The following is a 23,692-nucleotide window of genomic DNA, read 5'->3' as shown; positions in this document are numbered from 1 at the left end:
TCTACCCTTTAGCTCATGTCTATGTAGTAGATTCCGGATGGTTTGTGGATTTACAACTTTATTTAAATATTCTTCTACCATCTTCGCCAGTGTAGGAGCAGATATTTTAGGATTTTCTTAAAATCCACCTCTCATCATGATCATTAAAAATGTTTCTAGGGCTCTTCCTAGATTTGTTTTCAAAGATCTTGTTTTTTTTGTATCTATCTATGATACTTTGTACTGTTGTGTGACTTCTATTGACCATTTTTCCGATTTGACGGTATGATTTTCCGCATTCATAATGTTGAACTATAAGTTTCCTTTCACGGACGCTGACTTGTCCCCTTTGACGACCCATTATATAATAATAATAATAATAACAATAGAACTAAATAAACACGGTTTATATTAATTGGGAAACACGATAATTTAGCATGAAAACCCTCTAAAGTGATATTTGCTACTAAATAACGAATCTGTACGAGTTTAACTTTGATGTGAAGAATTGTTTTTATCAAAATATTTGTTGAAAATTGCAACATTATTGGAATTCCTGTATATTTACCAGGTCTATTTAATAAAATGAATAAATAAACAATAATTTTATGTTAATTTCTGAACATGGGGACAAATTAATGAGAATAATTTCAGTGTACGAGTTTCACTTTGACTGACTGTATACAGTGGGTAAAATAAGTATTTGCACACCCATGATTTTGTGACTATTTCAATGAATCATGGATACTTCAGTTTTAATATTATTCCAGTAAATTATTTATATATGTAATCTACTAATCGTACAACAACATTGGAAAAATATAACAATTAACTCATATAACATTAAATAATATTAAATATCCAACAAAAAAAGTATTTGCACAGTAGGTAGTCTAAGCAAAGTGAATGCGAAAAAAATATTAGAAAAGCATAATTATATTAATTTAATATTTGGTATGTAATCCATTTGCATTAATAATTGCTTGTAACCTTCTGGGCATGCACTCCACCAATTTTTTAGTAAGATTCTCGGGTATTTTGTCCCACTCTTCAGTTACGATATTCTTCGAACTTGTTTTATTGGTAACTTTTTTTTAAATTTAAGTATTTAAATAATGCCACAAATTTTTTATAGGGTTGACGTCTGGTGATTGTGGGGGTGTGAGAAGCCGACGTCTTGCATTATACAACAGCCATTTTTCAGTTTTTCTGGTCGTATGCTTTGGGTCATTGACTTATTGAAACCTTTTGGTTTCAGCAATGTCCAATTTTGCTGCGCTTTTATATTTAATAATTACGACGCAACACGCCTATATGGTGTACAGCATTCATTTTGTCCTTAATAAATTCAATTTTACCAACTCCCCTGTATGCCATGCACCCCCAAAGCATAACGTTTCTTCCACCATGTTTGACAGCAGGATGTAGATTCTTGATATTCAATTCTTTGTTTGGTTTACGTCATACAGATGTTTTTCCGCCGGAACCAAATAGATTAAACTTTGATTCATCGGAAAATATAACATTCTTCCAAAATTCTATTGGTTCATTGACGTATTTTTTAACAAATGTTAAACGTTTCTGGCGATTTGCTTCACTAATAAAGGGCTTCTTTCTAGGAGATCTACCAAAAACCTGGGAGCCATGCAGAATATTTCTTATAGTTTGAGCACTGACAATTTTGTTAGATGTTGTAGCGATATTATTGGCCAGACTTTGAGCAGAAGAAAATGGATTTTTGGAGATTTCTTTTAAAACTTGCCTCCGTTCTCTGGTAGTGAGGACAGTTGGTTGTCCTGATCGCGGTTTATTTTCGGTAGAACCTGTTTCTTCATATTTTTTTATCACGTATCGCACTGTAGAAAACATGATTTTCAGCAAATCGTCTATTTCCCTGTAGCTTTTTTTGTTGAGATCGCAATAAAATAATCTGAGCGCGCACACTTTCAGACAATTCAGCTCTCTTCGGAGACATTTTTACAAATAAACCTTTATCGACTAATGCACCATTAAATACGCATCATACAAGTTTTGACTTGCTTGTGTTGCTATAAAATAAATTTTCGTTCCATAAAGACAAACTACGACTGCATTTTTTTAAGTCGGACATAGTGTGCAAATACTTTTTTTGTCCGATATTTGATATTATTTAATGTTATATTAGTCACTAACAATATTTTTTTAGTTCTGTTATTATATGATTAGTTAATTATTTATAAAGCATCTATTAGTGTATTGTTAAAATCAAATTTTTATTGACACATTGAAATAATAAAAAAATCATGGGTGTGCAAATACTTATTTTACCCACTGTATGTAGGGTTTTTCTGAAGTTGTCTAGGGTTTATTGATATTAACGGATACACTTATGATTATGTTTGCGGATAACAGTGCTGGTGAGCCACTCGAAAGAAAAAGAGCCTTCTGGATTCGGGGCGCTCTTAAGTACTAAACTAAGGGTAATTAAAACAGTGTCGTACCCTGGCTAGAAGGTAATTGCCGACTTATGACACCACCTGAATCGTTACCGTGGTACTGATAACACTTTGTCGGCACATTTCCAGAGATGCCGACAAAGCGCGGCCGCGCTTCTCATCCGCGCCGACAAAGGGCGGCTATCCTTTCCCACAAGTACCGACAAAGGGTGGTGAGACGTGATCATAAAATAGCAGAATCGCATGAAGATAACGATTGCGAAACCCTCTTAATTGACGAAAATACTTCTAACCAGGTTGCGACATACATAGGCGTCCTATAGGGGCAACATCAGCCCCCTCACAACTCTTTCATCTTAAATTAACAGACCTAACTTATTTACAACTCAAAGACTTCCGATTGTGCCTCGACTTTATCGTAAAAATGGAGAAGTCTTTACATATGTAAAAAAGGGTTTAATCTATTTGACCTAAGAATCCCACATATACATGTATCAAGTAAAGCTTAACATTAATGAAAAAAATTGACAATTAATAACGTGTATTTCCTCCTCTTGCATTAATGACTGCTTGTATTCGACGAGGCATAATTTCAATTAAATTACGAATCAAATTATGGTTGATGTTATTCCACTCTTGCAATAGTAACTCTCTCAGCTCCTGGACAGTTCTTGGAGCTGGTGTACGCCTTCGGATGCGTCGTCCCAACTCATCTTAGACATGTTGTATGGGATTCATGTCTGGACTGAGTGCTGGGCAATCAAACTGCCTAATTCCTAACTCATCCAGGTATTCACTGACAACTGTGGCTGCGTGAGGTCTAGCATTATCTTACATGAAAATGCCATGCTCGTCCATAGTGATCATGAAAGACATTACATGGTCGTGTAGGCTTCTCCTTAATGTACCTGTGAGCTGTCAAGGAGCCATTCTGTATGAAGACCAACTCTGTGCGTGCTTATAAAGTGATTTCTGTCCAAACCTTAACCGATCCACCAATGGAAGTCCCTGGTCAATACAAACTGGGGTATATCTTTCTCCGGATCTTCTCCATACTCGTCGACGTCTATCGGACTCAGTGAGGTAAAAACGTGACTCATCTGAAAATAGTACCTTGCTTCAGTCTTCATCTTTCCATGGCAAGTGATTTCGGACAAAAACCAATCTTGCAATTCAATGCCGGCGGTGCAAGAGTGGCCCTGTAGCCATCCTTCTAGAAGACAATCCATTAGCACGAAGCCTTCTTTTTGCGGTCTATTCGCTAACATTCACATCTCTAACCTCTTGAAGTTGATTTCACAGCATAATCGCAGAAGCTATTCTATTTCGTAAACTTTAGGACACCAAAAATCGCTCATCTCTTTGGTTGGTGACTCTTTTTCGCCCGGATCCTGATCTTCTAGTTATCAGGCCAGTCTCCTGATAACGCTTGTACACATTTTGTATACCACATAGGCTCTTACCAACAATTCTTGCAGTTTCACGTTGTCCTCGACCGTCTTGTATCTGCGCGACAATTCTTGCCACAACAATAGAATCTAAAGCCATTATGACCTGTTAAGTAAACACTAAAAGCAATTCACTATAAAACCGATAGGTTTTAGATACTAAGCTAAGAAATAGACAACGAAACATGAATATTTAATTAGGCCAAATGACATCATTTCATAAAAGTCGTAACTACGATGACAATACGTGACAGATTGCATTTCTCGAAAAACAAATGATTCACAGCGTACTATACTAATAGTTCTTGTTTAATTTTATTTCTTAAATTATTTGCAATTTCTTAACTGACCTAGATTTTTTCCTCACCAGTGTATTTAAATATGAATTAGATTTACACTGTCCCATTATATAGTTGTTAGGGCTCATAGTTCCGATTTGTGACGATCCAAAACTAAGGCTATTGCGTACGGTCTTATAAATTGTTGAAACTAATCATATTAAGGCAGACAACGCCCATAAATGGCACCCATACATTATTTTTTACTTAAAATGTGTTTGTATTTTACAACTCTCAAAACTACCGTATATTCTATGATTATAAATAAGGAAAATTCGTTTACCTTTAGAGCAGTTTTTTGTTATGGCATGTACGATTACGGCCGCAATGATCGCCTCAATAAAGACGGTTCTTCTGGCAACCTGATTAATGTTCCTAAAAAGAAACAAACTTTTATATTACCATTTTTTATTTTTTTTTATTATGTTTATTTTACCTTTTATGTTAACTTTTATATTTAACCTTATATATTATCCAAGATGTATTAAATTTGTCGAAGAAGAAAAGAGCAGTTCCGTAAGGGAAACTGTTGTATACTGGGACAATATTTTTTAAGTAGCTTTATTATCTTTTATTTATTTTCAGTATTAGGGAATACTTATTAAATCATATGAGACCTACAAATAGCAAATAAAAAATGCGAAAACAGTTTAAAAAATATTAACTTTAGCCAAAAAAAAACATATGTCCCACTATGCACCCATGTCCCAACATGAATAGCAGTAGGGTTCATAGTGGGACCCAAGCATGTGCATACTGGGACGGCCTTAAAATTGGTAAGTTATGTAGAAAAGGAAGCACGCAAATAAAATTATTTTGAACAATAAAGAAAAATTTGTATTTCTTATTATTTCTTATTATTCTTATTAGGGACGTATACAAAATATGGATCATTTGTTGAGAAATACAAGAAAAAATCAAGAAAGTTACTTCTACTATTCAATGTTGTATAATGAAAAGTCGTAATTAAAACTCCATTGATTTGCAGCTCTTTTAGTTCCGCATGCCATAATGGGAGAAGGAAATTTAACAATAATATTTTCTTTTGGCACAAAATCTTCATCTCTTTTCTCCGGATATAAAAACTTATCACTGGAGGTTTTCTTTAGAAAATTAATTAGACATTCACCAGACTTAATTTTGGCTACCTGACCAACAAAATGTTTAATCCTTTTTTTGAAGAGTATTTAACAATAACAAAATCATCAGGTCCTATATCAAAACTACCTTCCATTGCAAATTCGTCGTAATCGTCAGAGCTATTGTTATCACACAGTTCTTCCATTGCAACATCACTGTCACTGGAATCTTCAAATAAATTCTTCCTAACACGTTTTACTTTTAATTGTTTAAATTTTAATGTCTGTTTTATTATTTTCTCCTCTTCCTTTCGTTTCTTATTTTCCATTACTGGGTCATCTGTCAATATCATGAATGTAACTTTTTTTCTTTTGTTAATCTGCATTTTAGTTGCTGCTTTTAAATGCGGTCTTATCGATTTTGGAGCAACAATATCTTTTTAAGGGGGTACTTATTGGATAGCTGTTTCTCTTGAGCCACCAGGTTGTGCTATGTCTGCAGCAATTGGTACATCCTTTGTATTGTTGAAAGGAGAAAGATCTCAATTGGTTACAGAGGAACTTAAGAAATCAGAATTTTGGAATATTTCTGTGTTTAGAGGATATATTCCCGTAGTTTCAAATCCTTTTATTATATTATTTGGTGTCAGTACGAGTCCAAAAGCTTTTCCAACGATTTCAACGATGTTATATAAAGTTACTGGAGTTCCAGGATGGTTAATCATCCACTCGTCTATAGCCCTGTTGTAGAAACTTTTAAAAGGTCCAAAACATGTAACATCCAGCGGCTGAAGCCGATGGCTACAGTGGGGGGACAAAGTGATTAGAACAATACCATTATCATTACAGTACTGCAGCGCCCTAGCATCAAGGTGACTCTCATGATTGTCTATAATGAGTAATACTTTATTGTCATTATTACAATGTAAGGTTTGAGTTAAGTGTTTCAGGTATTTTAGAAAAGGCCGTGTATGGTTAAGGGGTCAATTCGGCCCCCACAGGCGATCGATCTGAAATTTTTACCAATTGTCCCTACCACTCAAAGGACTTACCACATAAAATTTCAACTTCCTAAGTCTCACCATTTAAGGGTAGGACGGGGTTGAGGGTGAAAACTTTAAAACGCCATATCTCGGAAACTATTCATCGTACAGCGTGGGGCAAAATGGTGTGTCCTTCAGTAAACACCTTCTTATTTTCGTATACTTATAGATTTATCGGTTGATGCAAAAGGGCCGAAATCTCAAAAAAAAAAAAAAAATTTGTGATTTTAGAGGAGTTCGCACTTTGGTACACTAACCATTTTTGCACACTGTATAGAAGGCCTCTCAAAGTATCTACTCACGTTGAATCAAATTTGTACAAAATTCAGTATTTGAGATATAGCGATTCAAAGTATACGTAGACCACGATGCAAAAAAACAGTATTTATCGCAATAAATTATTTTTTCTCACTTATGGCCTTAGTATACCTGTACACATAGCAATAAACTATCGTGCCTAGTGGTGTATATATTTACTTGGCAATTTTCGATTCGTTTTTCGCAGTTTTTTAAAAGGCCGTGTAAGTTTAAGGGGTCAATTCGGCCCCCACGGGCGATCGATCTGAAATTTTTACCAATTGTCCCTACCACTCAAAGGACTTACCACATAAAATTTCAACTTCCTAAGTCTCACCATTCAAGGGTAGGACGGGGTTGAGGGTAAAAACTTTAAAACGCCATATCTCGAGAACTATTCATCGTACAGCGTGGGGCAAAATGGTGCGTCCTTCAGTAACCACCTTCTTATTTTCATATACTTGTAGATTTATCAGTTGATGTCAAAGGGCTGAAATCTCAAAAAAAAAACTTAGGTGATTTTAGAGAAGTTCGCACTTTGGTACACTAACCATTTTTGCACACTGTGTAGAGGGCCTCTCGAAGTATCTACCCACATTGAATCAGATTTGTATTAAAAAAAAAACGATAAATCTACAAATATATGAAAATAAGAAGGTGGTTACTGAAGGACGCACCATTTTGCCCCACGCTGTACGATGAATAGTTCTCGAGATATGGCGTTTTAAAGTTTTTACCCTCAACCCCGTCCTACCCTTGAATGGTGAGACTTAGGAAGTTGAAATTTTATGTGGTAAGTCCTTTGAGTGGTAGGGACAATTGGTAAAAATGTCAGATCGATCGCCCGTGGGTGCCGAATTGACCCCTCAACCATACACGGCCTTTGTGCCTGTATTTCCAACCACTAGCATGCGCCGAATCCCTGGATCCAGGTGGTGCGCTTTGTAGCATATGGGGCTTAAAATTCTTTTGGGGAAAGACAAAAAATGGTGGTACATAGGTACCATTTGCAGAGATAGTTGCGCTCATTGTCACCAGGACTCCTCTTTCGCCACTGGTAAACTTTACCAACTTGTTTTTGACCACATGCTGCCATTACTTTCGGAGGTCAATGAACAGTCGTAACGGGGGTTTCGTCACAGTTATATATTTAGCTAGGGCCAAAATGGTGTTTTCCCATTACCTTTCGCAAATTATAAAAAAAATATACCAACCTTGTGTTTATTGAAACTGGTTGCGCAACTTAAACTCGTCGCTTCAGGTGTTCTTAGACTTAAATTATGCCTGAAACGAAATAGTTTCAACCATTTTTCACCGGCACATTTCTTTTCCCTCCAAGACTCTGGAATAGACTTTTGACTGGAAATGGCAAACTTATAGGCAAATAATCGACATTCTTTGACTGACAATCCATAGCACATATGAGACGCATGAATTAAATAATCACTAAGTAGCAGCTCTTCATCATCCAAAAATATCGGAGTAAATCCATGACGTCTTTGAAAATCGAAAATGCTCTTTTGCTCTTCTTCTGTATTTTTATATTTCACGATATATCTTTGTAAAACAGACTTTGTTACCTCAAATTGACTTGCAGCTTCCCTAATTTTAATATTATTATTTATAACAACTAATACTGTTTGTTTCATTTTTTCTGTGTTCTGCTTATGAATCTCTTTGCTTTCTTTGTAAGATTTATTATTTTTGCGAGGTCGTTTCTTCCTATCCATTTTCTGAGAAAAAAAACATTAATCACAAATAAAATAACAGCTATGTTTTATAGTGGGACAAGTCCCACCATGTACATATTTTAGTTTATCATTTAATATTTGTACAAAATTATTAGATACTAGTAAAACAATATCTAAACTTACCTTTAAAATCCTCCGGCCAATGTACGCACTGATATTTATAGTTTTATTTGTATAAACAAATCACGAAATTTCACTAAACTCAACAAGATAGAAAAAAACTGTTGCTCTGTGAAACACCCAGGAAGACAATATGCAAATATGATCGCGCGGGTGCAAGCTATTTAGGCTAATTCATAGAGGACATTATAAGCACATATCTCTCAAATTAATTCAAATTTATATCAGGAGCGCTTTGTGGGAAATTTGAATAGACCCAGTATGCAACCTGTCCCACTATACAACAGTTTCCCGTATTATATTTCGCATGCCCTGTATTTTAAATTAGTTAAAAGTCTTACCTTTCAAAATCCTCCCGAAGGCAGTTCCAGCAATTCCATTTGAATTCGTTTTGGCAATGTTTTATGGTCAATTCCATTCCAATTTTAACACTATTCATAATATCAATGTCTGAAGTGTCAATACTTAAAATAACGACGCGACTGTAAGATTCTATAATTTCATCGCCAAAGGAGAAAAAAATTTGGGGTGGACAAATCCAAAACATCCTCCAGGATAAAAGTTAAGTAAAGAAGTCTCCGATTAGGTCGTTATATGTTTGAAAAAAATATATATCGAAAAAATCTTTAGGATTAATTGGGGATAAATGTAAACGGTTTTCACATTTTTAAAATTGCAATTTAGTTTATGTATTCAAATAACTTTTTTTAATAATAAATTAAAATACAGGGTGTCCAGAAATAACGTTGAAATATTTTAGGAGGTAATTGTAGAGGTTAAAACAATAAAGAAAAGTTTTTATAAATGTACCCTAAAAATTGCTTCTCAAAGGGGCTAGAGCCCGTTAAAGGAGGACCTCTGAAAATGATTTTTTCGCAATATTTTCGAAACGGTTTGTGCTAAAATTATGAAATTCAGTATACTATAATAATAATAATAGTAAAATATAATAAGTTTGAGGGTCTTGTAGCAACCTCGGTACAAACAAGACGTGTTCAGTGTGAATGCAATAGAATAGTTTTGCAGTGCAAAACATTTTTCGTTTTGTTCCGTACCTTGATGACAGAATTCACATCTTCCTAACTTACATACATCCTTTTTCCGCCATTGAGCAAAACATCCTCACTAAAGCTTCACTATATAAATACGCAATAATTATTGGAGACCTCAACCTGAATAAGGACAAAACCAAACAGTTAAACAGATTCCTGGAAAACTCGGACTCTATAAAACAATACACACCACCAACATTTTTAATGCCCGTAAACAAAGACTCAACACCTGACATTTTACTCTACACCAAAAGTCTTAAGAACAGCATAAATAAAGTTAAGCTGACCAACGAACTTGGCTCGGATCATCTAGCGATAATCATCGACCTGGAGTTAAAACACCTACAACCCTTGACAAAAGAACCCAAAAAATTGGACTTAAATAAAACTGACACGGAACGAGTGAGTCAACGCATTCATAACTATATTCAAACACATTCATACGATACCTCTAGAGAACACATACAGCAACAACTCACATCTGCAATCGAAACGTTCACACCGCGCTCGAAAAACTTTTTTTACCAACACAGCTTACCCAAATTCATATTGAGACTAATAAAACATAAACGAGAACTTCTAAGATTGTACGCGCACGCAAGAACACGAACTAAAAAGAACCCTAAACAGCCTGAACAGGAACGTGAAGACATTAATAAATCAATACAGACAGGAGAAATGGCTAGAGACATGTCAAGAAATTGAAAATAACAATGGTAAAAATTACTGGCAAAAAATTTAAAAACTCTCACGATACAAAAAAACGAGCATCATTGGCACAATCGACGAGGACAGAACAGAACACTTTACAGACAAAGACAAAGCGGACGCGTTTGCCAGACATTTTCAGACAGCATTTAACACTGCAACAAATCCCCAATTTGATAATCAAAACTGGAATTTGGTGAACGAATGGTACGAAAACTATTTTAAGGACTCACTAGTCCACACATACGAACTTATTACAGACACTGATTACAACGACCCACTCACCCACATGAAAAACACTGCTCCGGGAAAGGACAAAATCAAAAGCAAGCTTTTGAAGAGTCTAACCCCAGAAACCCATGAAGTAATATTGATCAAAATGAACGACTGCATTATCAACAGCAATATCCCGGAGACATGGAAAAGTGGTATAATAATACCCATACCTAAAAACACAACAGACCCCACACAACCTAAGAACTACAGACCGATTACATTACTTCCCGTAATGAGCAAAGATTTTGAACACATTATAAGAAACAGACTCCAACAAAAGGTCGGTGAACACATACCACCGTACCAATTTGAATTTAAACCCAAACACTCGACTATTCATCCACTTTTCGTCCTGACAAACAACATACAGACTACATATCTTAATGACGGGAAATCGGCAAGTTTAGTTATGGACGTCAACAAGGCCCTTGACAGTGTCTGGCATCGAGGACTCTTATACAAACTGCACAAAATACAGACACCGAAATATCTACTATACTTGATAAAAAACATACTTGAAAACAGACAATTGGAAGTAAGAATCGACAACACTCTTTCCTTCCCGTTTTATCCGGAACAAGGCCTTCCACAGGGATCGCCCCTCTCTCCCCTGCTTTACAATGTGTACTGTCACGACATATACAAGCACAATACAGAAGATAAAAATCGCGTCGACAAAACCGCATACATACTACAATACGCAGACGATACTGCACTTATTGTACATGACAAAACAAGCAAAAAAGCGGTGAAGAGACTTCAAGCATTGACGGGCGCCATGATGAAGTGGTTCTACAAATGGAGACTTACTCCAAATCCAATCAAAAATCAACTACTACTATCAAACCATCACATTAAATTAAACTCACCAACGATAGCAGCATACGGACACACAACGCAACCTACAAACGTCGTAAGATATCTGGGCCTAAGAATAATTACTAAAATAAGACATTCCAAGAACCCTCTCCACAATCCCCTCAACCAACTACTGTACCAACGCACAAACATGACACGAATTACTGACAGACTACTAAACCTTCAAACAAAATGAAAGAACAACCCCAACAATAGGACAATATTAAACCCACTCTGCTTGACGAGACGAACCAGACAATCCTGATTCCTCTTCCCTGCCAATTCCCTGCAAGAGCATTATGGAATATAGGGAAACCCCTTTTTTTTTCTTTTTTGTTTTTTTTTTGTTTTACTGTTGTTAAAGTTACAGTATACCTAAACTAACTTGTAAATATCACGGGCAGAAAGACCATTGTGGTCGATAGCCTTTTTCTTGGGAAATAAAGATGTGTTATATATATATGTCGGAATAGCGTTTGATGCGTTTTCCATTTTATAGGAAAGGTATCTCTTTAAAAGTCAAAGAATGAAAAGACAGACTAGCGAATTCACTACCCCACGACCGCTCTTCTGCTCGTCAATCTATTAACTGCCTGTTCTTTGTCCCTGTTGTCTTAACTTTCCCAGTTCTGGTGAGTCCTTCAGAACCGTGGGAAAAGTACCTGCTAGTCCCTATTACAAAGGAACCAATAGTTTAGTGTCATCCAAATAATTAGCACACATGGCCACTTAAGAGCGTCGTGGTATTAGTGACCTCGCTCGACAATGCTTCTTCTTAAGAAGGCTGTCAGCCTGCCCTACATCTTATTGTCTCTTCTAATATTACACTTACAGAACTAAAAAAACTAATAAATCTCCGACATATATATAATAAGTTTGTATATAGTAAGTTTGAATTGGAAAATTTTCTTTGTGTTAATAGTTGCAGATTTTAGTCAAGGGAGTCACATACAGTACTCCTCCGGACCAAGCGAACACGAGAAAAACCAGTCGAATTGAATACTACCCAAATCATGTTCATATCTATTCCCTCCTCACACTTGCGTAAGGACAAGTGCCCAGTTAGTACCATAAATAAATCAGTACGATATTGATACGTGTAGAGTGTAGACGGCGACGGTCGCACTTCTAATAAAATACGCCAATCCTTAAAATGAACTTGGCATTAATCTTTCATTCTTACTTTTAAAAGAAAGGATTTTCTCTGATTCATCGAGTTCAACAGGGTTCTGACGTGCACTTGGTGAAACACGTCCCAATATCTCAAAATTATGAACAATTAAATATAATGTCGACAACGAGGGAATTGGTTTATTTTCTTCCCGAAACATTTCCGAAAAAGATTGCCTAATTTGGCGATAAGTCTGACCTTGGTAATACCATTTAATGATTTGGACTTTTTTAAAAACACTATAAGTAGTCGGCATTTTTAAAATAAATGTTTCGTTTCTATTCAAAGGAGTATACCTTACCGTTACTCTACCTTCGATAATTCGAAGTAGAATAACTGCTGACGACCAGCTCGGAGCATTATAGTGGGAAGAAATTTGGCGTTAGTCAATTCGACTGGTTTTTCTTGTGTTCGATAGGCCCGGAACAGTACTGTATAAGGGGTCTCCTAAGTAAAACTTACTTTAACACTTTCGCTGCCACTGTAGTGTCGTTTTATGCCATTAAACTTTTTTTCGGAGTTATATATATTTTTGTTAAAAATATCAAAATATGTGCATTTCAATATGTTGGCAGCGAAATATGACCACTGAGCAACAATTTTTAAACAGAAGCTCTAGAGCGTTGATGGCACTGTAAGCCTATGACTGTATTAATGTGCCCTGGGCACGCTGGCACGTCCAATGTTTTTATTGTCGTATCGATACTGAGGAAACAAAGATTTTTAAGTAACTTTTATTTAATCAGATTTTTATTCTGCCTCTAGTTAGATCGTAAAGTATGTTGGGTCTGGGAGCTTAATAAATATAAAGCTTTAATGGATACAAACGCTACAATACAAAAATATACTAAGAACTAAACAACACTACACTACACTAGAACTCTTTCACTGTCTTTCACTATGTTTTGCCTCGATGTACGCTACTGAATAATACTCCCCCTGTGCCGCGTCACGACGACCTTTTATATCTCTCGACAGTGCTTCTAGAAAGGTACGTTCCAGACTTCGCCGGAGAACGCGGGAATGTCTAGACAGAGGTAGAGAGAGAGACCGTCCGAGTGGCGAGTGTACCGTGAACGAGAGAGCGCGAGATCCACGCTCAGTAACGGTCCCAACAAAGTATATTATAAAAATAATAACATTATTAAAACAAAATGTTTATTTTAAACTAAACTAGTACATCACAACTAAAAAGTATAATTTTGAACAACTAAAAAACGAAAATAATTCCTAAATCTATGAACTCAGAATTATTTATGAAGTATATCACAACATTCTAAACAATAGCCAGACCTATTGGAACAATCTGGGCACTCGTATATTGTATCCGTTCTTCTGCTTTCTTGAGTACACAATTTGCACTTTTTTCTTTGTATCTTCATTTTTCCCGGAACCAGTTCTCGCTTTACCACTAAATGTCTGTTCTTTTTTGCAGAGGCTGTTGGTGTTGTATAGGTGGCAAAATGGCTTTTATGACATCTATACGAAAATCATATAAAGGAAGTTGTTGTCCCGAATATTTGTTATGTACAGTACCGAGCAAAAGTGAAGCAACTTTTGTTATCTTCGTTCAATTCAACCAAGATATAAGATATGGGACAATTCAGTGCAGGTAATATCTACTTGGTAAAGGTAAAGTAATAACATATAAAATTTAGTTTCCTAACGATTCGTATTTTTTGTAAAAAAGAAACAAAAAGTTTTACAGCGAGCAAAAATAAAGCAACTTTCAAATTTACACATAATAATTAAGCAGAATATTAATATTTTGTTGGACCTCCACCATTTCTGATGACCTCCAGACATCTCTTTCTCATAGACGAAATTAAGTTTTCAATATAGTCTTTTGGGATCGAATTCCAGGCCTTTTGGATGGCGTCAAATAATTCATCTGATTTGCGAAATTTTTCAGTTCTATTAAGGCGAATTTTCCTTTCTACCAATTCCCATAAATTCTCAATAGGTTTGAGGTCTGGACTTTGAGCGAGCCATTTGAGCACATTCACTTTCTGATCCATTAAAAATTTTTTAACGGTTTTAGCGGTGTGCTTTGGATCGTTGTCGTGTTGAAATTTCCAGAGAAGGGGCATATTAGCTTCAGCATAAGGTAATAAATGGTCCCTTAGAATATTTAAATATTGATATCGATCCATAATGCCGTTTATTCTCACAATAAGGCCCACACCTGCTTTGGAAAAGCATCCCCATATCATGATATTTCCACTGCCATGTTTGATCGTGCTCAAAGTGTATTTGGGCTGATATCTTTGGCCATGCGGACGTCTCACCTATTGAATACCATGAGATGAATGCAAATTAAATTTACTTTCGTCTGAGAAAAGCACTGTATTCCATTTCATGTCGTTCCACAAAGTGTTCATTTGCGAAATCCATTCGGGCACGTCTGTTTTTCTTAGATATGAATGGTTTTTTGGAAGGCTTTCGTGCTTGAAGTCCAAAATCTTTCAAACGACGTCGGATGGTATGCACAGATATATCTTGTTGCGTTTTTAATTCGCGTTTTATATCGACGGCTGTTTTAAACGGTTGATCTTCAGATATTTGTCTGATGCGACGATCTTCACGAACAGTGGTTTTCTTCGGTCTTCCTGTTTTAATTGGGTTGTCCAATGTTCCTCTTAATTGAAATCTCTTTATAGTTCTTGAAACAACACTTTTAGTTAAGTTTAGTTGTTTTGCGATGGTCACTTGTTTAATTCCATTTTGATATTTTGTTATTATTGGGTTATGAGGATAAAAGAAAACACACTGATTACTAATGATTCTCTATTTTCTGATACGCGCGGTCCGATAGATTTTAAAAGAGTGTCTAATTATATCAAAACGTAGAAAAAGAATAAATTTATCAAGCATCGCTCCAGACACCCATTCATCGAACCTGTGTGTTTATATATATAATCCTGGAGGGACTAGACCAAACATATCTATCGAAAAATAATTTATGTGTCTGATAGAAGTGATACTTTCATAAATTTTGCCTTATGAAAGAAAGCATTATCCAACACTCCCCCTCAAAATTTATGCCTCGATAAACTTAAGACACACTAACTTACGGACTAGCATAAACCTGGGAAGAATACAAAAATGATCCAACATTTGTTGCTAAGGATTAGGGAAACCCAGAAAAACCTAATCAGATCATTTAATTGACTTTACTGTACTACAGTATCAACTATATAACTATATTACTATAAAAACATCAGCAAAACATAAAAAAAACTTCAAATAATCGACACTTAAACTGTTTATTCAATACCCATGGAGTCCCTTAGTTCCATAAATTTAGGTGATGGCAACGGCTTTGTCAACAAATCTGCTACTTGATTGTTTGTGGAAATATATATTAATTTTATTACCTTCCTTTCAACTTGTTCTCTAGTAAAGTGATACTTAATATCTATATGTTTAGACCTTTTGTGACTTGTTGGATTATTTGCTATACTTATACAACTAAGATTGTCCTCATAAATTATAATTGGTTCTGTAATATCTAGTTTAATAGAAATTGCAAAAGATTTTAGCCAAAGAGCTTCTCTCATGGCTTCAAATAGTGCCATGTATTCGGCCTCAGTAGATGATGCTGCCACTGAATTTTGCCTTTTTGTATTCCAACAAATTACATTGGTTTCAAATAATTTAAATATATATCCAGTAGTACTTCTTCTGTCATCTAAGCTGCCTCCCCAATCTGAGTCGGCATAACCAGATAAGATATGTTTATATTCACCTCGTTTATAAGTAAGTTTAACATCAAGTGTCCCTTTAATATATCGAAGTACCCTTTTTAGATTAATCCACAGCTCTTTATTATTTTTATTAACATATCTACTTAAAAAATTTACAGCTGTACTTAAATCAGGTCTAGTACATACCATAACATACATTAAACAACCAACTAGGTTTCTGCAGGGACTATCATATTTGTCATTGGAATTGAGAGCTTCATAGTTTAAGTTAACTTGAAGAGGGGTACTGACAGGTTTGCAGTCATACATGTTAAACTTATTTAAAACGCTTTTAAGATAAGAAGTCTGGCTCAAAGTTATTTTATTATCGCTCATATCAATTTTTATCCCTACAAAAAATTTAATTTCCTTTAAGTCAACCATTTTGAATTTAGTCATCAGATAGTTTTTGAATTTAACCATCGTTTCATTATTGCCGGTAATTATAATCACATCGTCGACATATAGCAACACATAGATATTTTTTGTAATGTTGCCTTTATCCATAATGTAAAGACAACGTTCAACTGGTGAATTTTGAAAACCACAATGATGAATAGCCTGCTCAAATGTTTCAAACCAGCATTTTGCTGCTTGTTTCAAACCGTACAAAGCTTTATTCAGTTTACATACTACATTTTTATCGCTTTCTATTCCTTCAGGCACTTTCATGAAAATTTCTTCATTCAATTTTCCATTTAGAAATGCTGTCTTTACGTCCATATGATGTATTAATAGATTATACTCATTTGCAAGAGCCAGCATGAATCAAACTTGAAATTCTTGCAACTGGTGCAAAAACTTCATCATAATCTATTAGATATTTTTGACTGAAACCCCGAGCAACTAATCGAGCTTTGTATTATACTTTGATGGGTTACCAAACTCATCGTTTTTAATTGTAAATATCCACTTACAATCAACTATATTTTTATTTGCAGGTGTTGGCACTAAAGTCCATGTTTTATTAATTGTAAGTGAATCAATTTCATCTCTGATTGCTTGCTCCCAATAAACCCTGTCACATCTTTCTTTAATCTCCTGATATGAACTAGGAACTTGGCATACATAAACTTGTGCACATAATAAATAATTTTTGTCAATAGATTCTTCATCATATGACACAGGATGAATAGACTTAAGTCTTTCACTCCTTCTGAGTTCGCAAGACTCACTTTTATTATCCTTATTAAGGCTTTTATCAACCGCCATTTGCGGTTCCTTAGACTCGCTGTCTAATTTTCCTTTTTTACTAGAACTAGGTTCCAGTACATCTGATTTATTATATGTATCAGATTTCAAAGACTCTACTGATGTTTTTAACCCATCATCAGTTTCAAACCTGGAGTTTTCAATACCAACCCCTTTAGACCCTGTCTTCACAGGTCTAGATACCAAAAAATTAGTCTCATCTACTATTACGTCCCGAACTGTTGCAAACTTTTCAGTTCTCACATCCCACACTCTATAACCGTTTGGTTCGTACCCTAATAAAATTCCTTTCCAAGATTTATCATCAAATTTTGTTTTTAATATCTTGTTATGAACAAAAACTGTCGAACCAAACACCCTTAAATATTTTAACTGTGGCTTCTTGCCATGCCACATTTCATATGGTGTTTTGGCTTCTTTAAGTGCTTTAGTCGGTGATATATTAATTAGGTAGGTAGCTGTTAAAACGGCTTCTCCCCAAAACACTTTTTCTAATTGAGCAGTGTTCATTAGAGCTCGCCCTTTTTCAGCTATCGTCCTATTCATCCTTTCAGATACGCCATTTAACTGTGGGGTTCTTGGGACTGTTAAGTGATAAGAAATACCTTTTTGAACACAAAATTCTTTCATTTCATTTGACAAGTACTCCCTACCATTATCGCAATATAAGTGCACTAACTTTGAATTGAAATGAGATTCATTCTTTGAAACGAAATCTTGAAACATAGCAAAAACTTCAGATTTGTATGCAATCAAATAAGTTACGCAATAGTGAGTATAGTCATCTATGAACGTAACATAATAGTTTTTGCTATTTAATGTGGAGGGTGTTATTGGCCCGCAAACATCAGAGTGCACAACAAATAATGGACGATTTATGTGTTTCTTGTCTTTTGCCTTTTTAAAAGGTAACCGTGTTTGTTTACCTTTAATACAGGCCTCACATATATCGTCATCGGGTATCACATTTAATATACAATTTGTGTCCTCAAACATTTGTTTACCTTTTAGTTCATTAAACTTAAATTTACCAATATGGCCCAACCTTTGATGCCATAATTTATAGAATTCTTTATTTCCCACACTGTTTATTTCTTTACTAAAAGTCTCAGAGTTTGAAGACACAACAAAAACTACAATAAATAGATTATTCAATACTTTACCCCTTAGTATCAGTTTGCCATTCTTGTATACTTCAACTCCTTGCTGATTAAAGACAACTGTCATTCCGGCATTTTGCATTTTGGACACTGATAAAAGATTGTGAGGTGCTTCTGGACAATATAAAACGTCTTCTAGAATTCCTTCAATTCCCATATTACTGATGACGTTAACAGTTCCTCTTTTTGTAGCTTTTATATAAGATCCGGCTTTTGCTACCGATATCTTTATTGGAGTCATCAAGTCAGAGGAACTGGAAAATAAATCACTCCTGTTGATAATATGGTCTGAAGCTCCCGAATCCACAAGAATTGAGATTTTGTTTTCGTCATGTAGTGATCCATGATTGCCCGCCATAAATGCAAAACCACCGTGAGATGTTGTTGGGGCCTCTAATTGGACTGATTGTATTGTTCTTTGTTTATTGATAGTTTCCTGACGTTGGATTTGCCTTTTGTAGTGGTAACAATCCTTTTTAATGTGACCAACTCTACCACACTGATAACACTTTAGTCTTTTCGAATTTTGATGTTTGTTTGGAAATTTTGTTTTGTATGTTTCAGTGCGAAAATATTTTGTTTTCTTTTGTTCTTTACTGTTGTTCCTTTCAGCATGTAATATTTTCGCACTGGTATCGGCACTTTGCTGTTTTATCTTTATTTCTTGATCAAGTAGTCTAGTTTTAACAAATGCTAAGGTAAGGTTTTCTTCTGATAAAGTCTCTATTGCTGTAATCACACCATCATATGATGTGGGTAATGTAATGAGCAAATGTGATACTTTATCATTTTCTTCCAGTTTTGCTCCAGCAGCCAGTAATTCCGTTATTAAGTCATCAAAAATCGAAAAGTGCTTGATTAATGGAATGTCTGCATTTAATTTCAAACTTAGTAACCTTTTCCGGAAAGTAAGTTGAGTGGCAACGCTTTTTCGAGCATAGATTGCATCTAAGCTCTGTATTATTTCTCTTGCAGTTTTTGTAGGTTGAGCAAAACTGAGGAAAGAGTCAGATAAAAATTCAACAATAGTACCTCTTGCAGTTAGGTTAGCCTCGTTCCAGTACTCAGTAGGTTCTTCTGGGATTTCTTCGTCGATAACACTAATCACATCAAGTTCAGTTAATAATTCACGTATTCTGAATTTCCAAACACTGTATCGGTCTCCATCAAAGGCTTTAATGTTGCGTTTCACTTTAAAGTTTTGCATCGTTCTTATTATCAGTCACTAAACTGCACAAAATTTTGAAACACCTGTTTATTAGTTCTTTCCTTTTTTTTTTTAATATAATTTTTTTCGGCGTTACACCTGGGCCCATAACCTATTGGGTTATGAGGATAAAAGAAAACACACTGATTACTAATGATTCTCTATTTTCTGATACGCGCGGTCCGATAGATTTTAAAAGAGTGTCTAATTATATCAAGACGTAGAAAAAGAATAAATTTATCAAGCATCGCTCCAGACACCCATTCATCGAACCTGTGTGTTTATATATATAATCCTGGAGGGACTAGACCAAACATATCTATCGAAAAATAATTTATGTGTCTGATAGAAGTGATACTTTCATAAATTTTGCCTTATGAAAGAAAGCATTATCCAACAGTTATTATTAATTGCTTTATATCTAGAGAAAGTTTTTTTCCTTTTGGCATATTTTTCACTAAAAGGCACTTCAACGACACAGGCAGAATTAGAATGAAAAATAAATAGGCTGATTTTACATTGAAATGCTAAAAGTTGCTATATTTTTGCTCGCATTAAAAACAAATTTTTTTAACAATAATAAAAAACGAGTTGGTAAAAAACGGAATATTAGTTGTTTATACTCTACTCTTAGCTAGTAGAAATTATCTGCATTAGGTTGTTCTATACCGTATGTCCTGGATGGATTTAAAGCAAATAACAAAAGTTGCTTTACTTTTGTTCGGTACTGTAAGTGATGCGCGTTCACCAACATAATGTTCACAATATGTACGAAAAGCTTCTTGTACCACCGTATAGTTTTTCTTTCGGCCGGATAACATGATAATATTTGATAATTTCTGTCAATCTCAGACATATTCTTATTATAATTTATAATAGGCATTGGCTTCAACTTCAGCTCTTTTCTTTTGTTTTCAATCTCATTTATTTCATTTTTGAATTCATTAGAGATGTAGCTAACACTCCTCTTGTTTTTCCACTTCCCTATCATTATTCCTTCTGAATACTGGGCAATAGTTTCACCTTTTTTTAATTTGGTAATCTAAACATCTTTTGGTGTATGCTTTGGTGCAGTGTTCCAGTGCAGTGACTTTTTCTTGCCAATAGAGACTTTGTTAATTGAAAACTATTGTAATAGTTGTCCATGTATATGTGATGGCCAATATCCATTTTGTCATCTAACAAGTGATGAACCACTTTGTTAACATGACCTCTTCCTCCTAGTTCGTCTAGCATTCCAGAATAAACAGCCAATTTCAAAAGAAATCCATGTGGTGTTGTTAGATTGTACAGTTTAATTCTGTACTTGTGACGTTTATTCTTGATGTATTGCCGGAATGTCAATCTACCCCTCCAGAGGTTCATAGATTCGTCGAAAGACAATTCTTTACTGGGATAAAATACTTCATTCATCCTCTGATTGAAAACATTTAACACTGAACGAATTTTGTATAATCTATCTTCTTATTTTGTTTCTCCCGGCAACGGATTTTTCGAAAAATATATAACTCGTAAGATGGGAAGAAAACGATTCCTACTCATGCTTTTCGCAATAGCCGTCGAATGAAAAAGAGGATCTTTTCCAATAATCCAGAATTTTAGGCATTTTTACATTTCCTATATGTAATAAAATGCCAATACATACCAAAATTTCATTCAGAGTCACGTCCTTCCAATGTGTTATACGTGATTGTTTTGTTATTTTCTCAGAAAAAAAAAATCTAAAGCATTTCTGTTTGTTTCTTCCATGATTGCTAGAAAAAAATCATCACTCAATGGAAGGCGAAAATAACCTAGAGGATTATTTTCTAATGGTTGGATAAGGAGGCTCTCCGTTTTTGAAAATTGATGACTTATCGTTTGAGGAATCATCCCCCAATCTATATTTTCATCTACCCCTGGTTGTAAAGCTCCTGTTGCAATTTTTGTAGAGCTTCTCTGTGTATCTACAGCATGAATATTTTCACCAGGATCAGAATTATACCGATCAGACCCGCTTTCATTACTCGAACATTCCCAGCCGTCTTATTTTGCTGTCAGATCAAAATCAATGTCTGAATCACTGTTTTCTATAATTTGTAAAAGTTCCTCTTCAGTGTATTTGTGATATTTACTAGGTTTGGGAGGTCTGGAAGGGCCTGCCTGGTCATCCATTTTCAAATAAATTCTAGCAATACACTGTTTGGTCCGAATGGAAGAACCAAATTATTGATGGAACTGTAGCACTCCTGCAAAGTGCCTTCTAAGATGATTAAGGGCTGGATAGTTCACGTTCCAACAACCCTGAGCATGCAGTCTCAGAGACTCACTTGCTGAGACAAACTAACTGACAACTTCCATTACTTTTATTAGGGTTGATATCACAACTACGTCACAATCGAGAAAAATGCGAAAAATAGTCCAGAATCTAAACGCGACTAAAAACTGATTGTCTTTCTCAAGAAGTCTGCTTAAATATTCAACTTAAATTAAAAAAAAGCATAATTAAATTTTTTCTCATGTTAGGGTAGTTTGGATAAAAGGGTGTCTGATTACAGTCCAGACAAAATATAAACATAAACAGAAGTCAATTTCATAAGGGTTGACGCTAATTGCGTATACTTACAAGGTTCTTTGGTTACAAGTCTAAACCTAGGCTCATCCATAAACAAATTAATAAAATAAAAAAAACAAACGGTCATCGATGGATTTGAGACATAAACTCTCTATCATTTTCCCACACTTACGTTAAAACGAATTAATAAACAAACCCTCTAGCATTTTCTCACACTTATGCTACAACGAATTAATAAACAAAGCCTGTATCATTTTTTATATGACTATACACGTAGAGAGAAAAATCCGAACCTCTTATACAGGGTGTAACATAAATGATGACTTTAATTTTAAGGAGTGATTCCTTGTCATATTTTAAGCAAAAATGTTCATATAAACATATGTCCTAACGTGCATCACTTTCGAGATACAGGGTGTTAAAGTTGAAAAAATAAATTGCGTTTTCTTTAATAGTTTTCGACTGCTTCGAAATAATTTCATGAAATTTCGTATACAGGGGTTTATTGGGATAAAAAATTCAAATTTATAGTCGATTTAGCTGTATTTTCTAGAGGGCGCCACCAGCAACGATTTCGACCCCCTGAAATCGTTGCAACTTTTTTGTGCTACCCTGTGTGCCATTTTGGAATAGAAAAATCGATTCTCTCATCTTTTCTGCTTAAAAAAGGTACACTTTATTGAAGTCGCTACGAGCAACGATTTATGAGAAAAATGCATTTAAAGTTGATGATGCATGCACATTTTCGGAGGGTCAAAATAGCTTTATTTAAATCAAATGCTCAAAATGAGAACCGCGACTGTTAATACAAGCATCTAGTCTTCTTCTCATCGACTGTCGCACTCGTTCGAAAATTCCTGAAGTGTCGCGTATGACATTACAATAATTTACAATTCTGTTTCTTAAATCATTTTCATCTACAACTACCGTTGCATAAACAAGCGATTTTAGATATCCCCAAAAGAAATAGTCCAGAGGATTCAGGTCTGGAGATCGTGCTGGCCATGGCTGAGGTCCTCCCCGACCTATCCATCGCTGAGCAAAAATGTCATTAAGATGTTGGCGAGCAGCAAGACTGAAATGAGCAAGTGCACCATCGTGCATAAACCACATGGTATTTCTTGTTGCTAGTGGTACATCTTCTAACAAACCAGGTAATGTTTCATCAAGAAACTGTCTGTAAGTTTCACCATTTAGTCGAGGAGGAAGAAAATGCGGTCCGATAAGATGATCACCAAGAACTCCAGCCCAGATATTC

Source organism: Euwallacea similis, chromosome 26 (assembly GCF_039881205.1).
Source record: "Euwallacea similis isolate ESF13 chromosome 26, ESF131.1, whole genome shotgun sequence".
NCBI lineage: Eukaryota > Metazoa > Arthropoda > Insecta > Coleoptera > Curculionidae > Euwallacea > Euwallacea similis.
The sequence above is the reverse complement of the archived record's forward strand: the minus strand, read 5'-3'. Positions refer to the sequence as shown.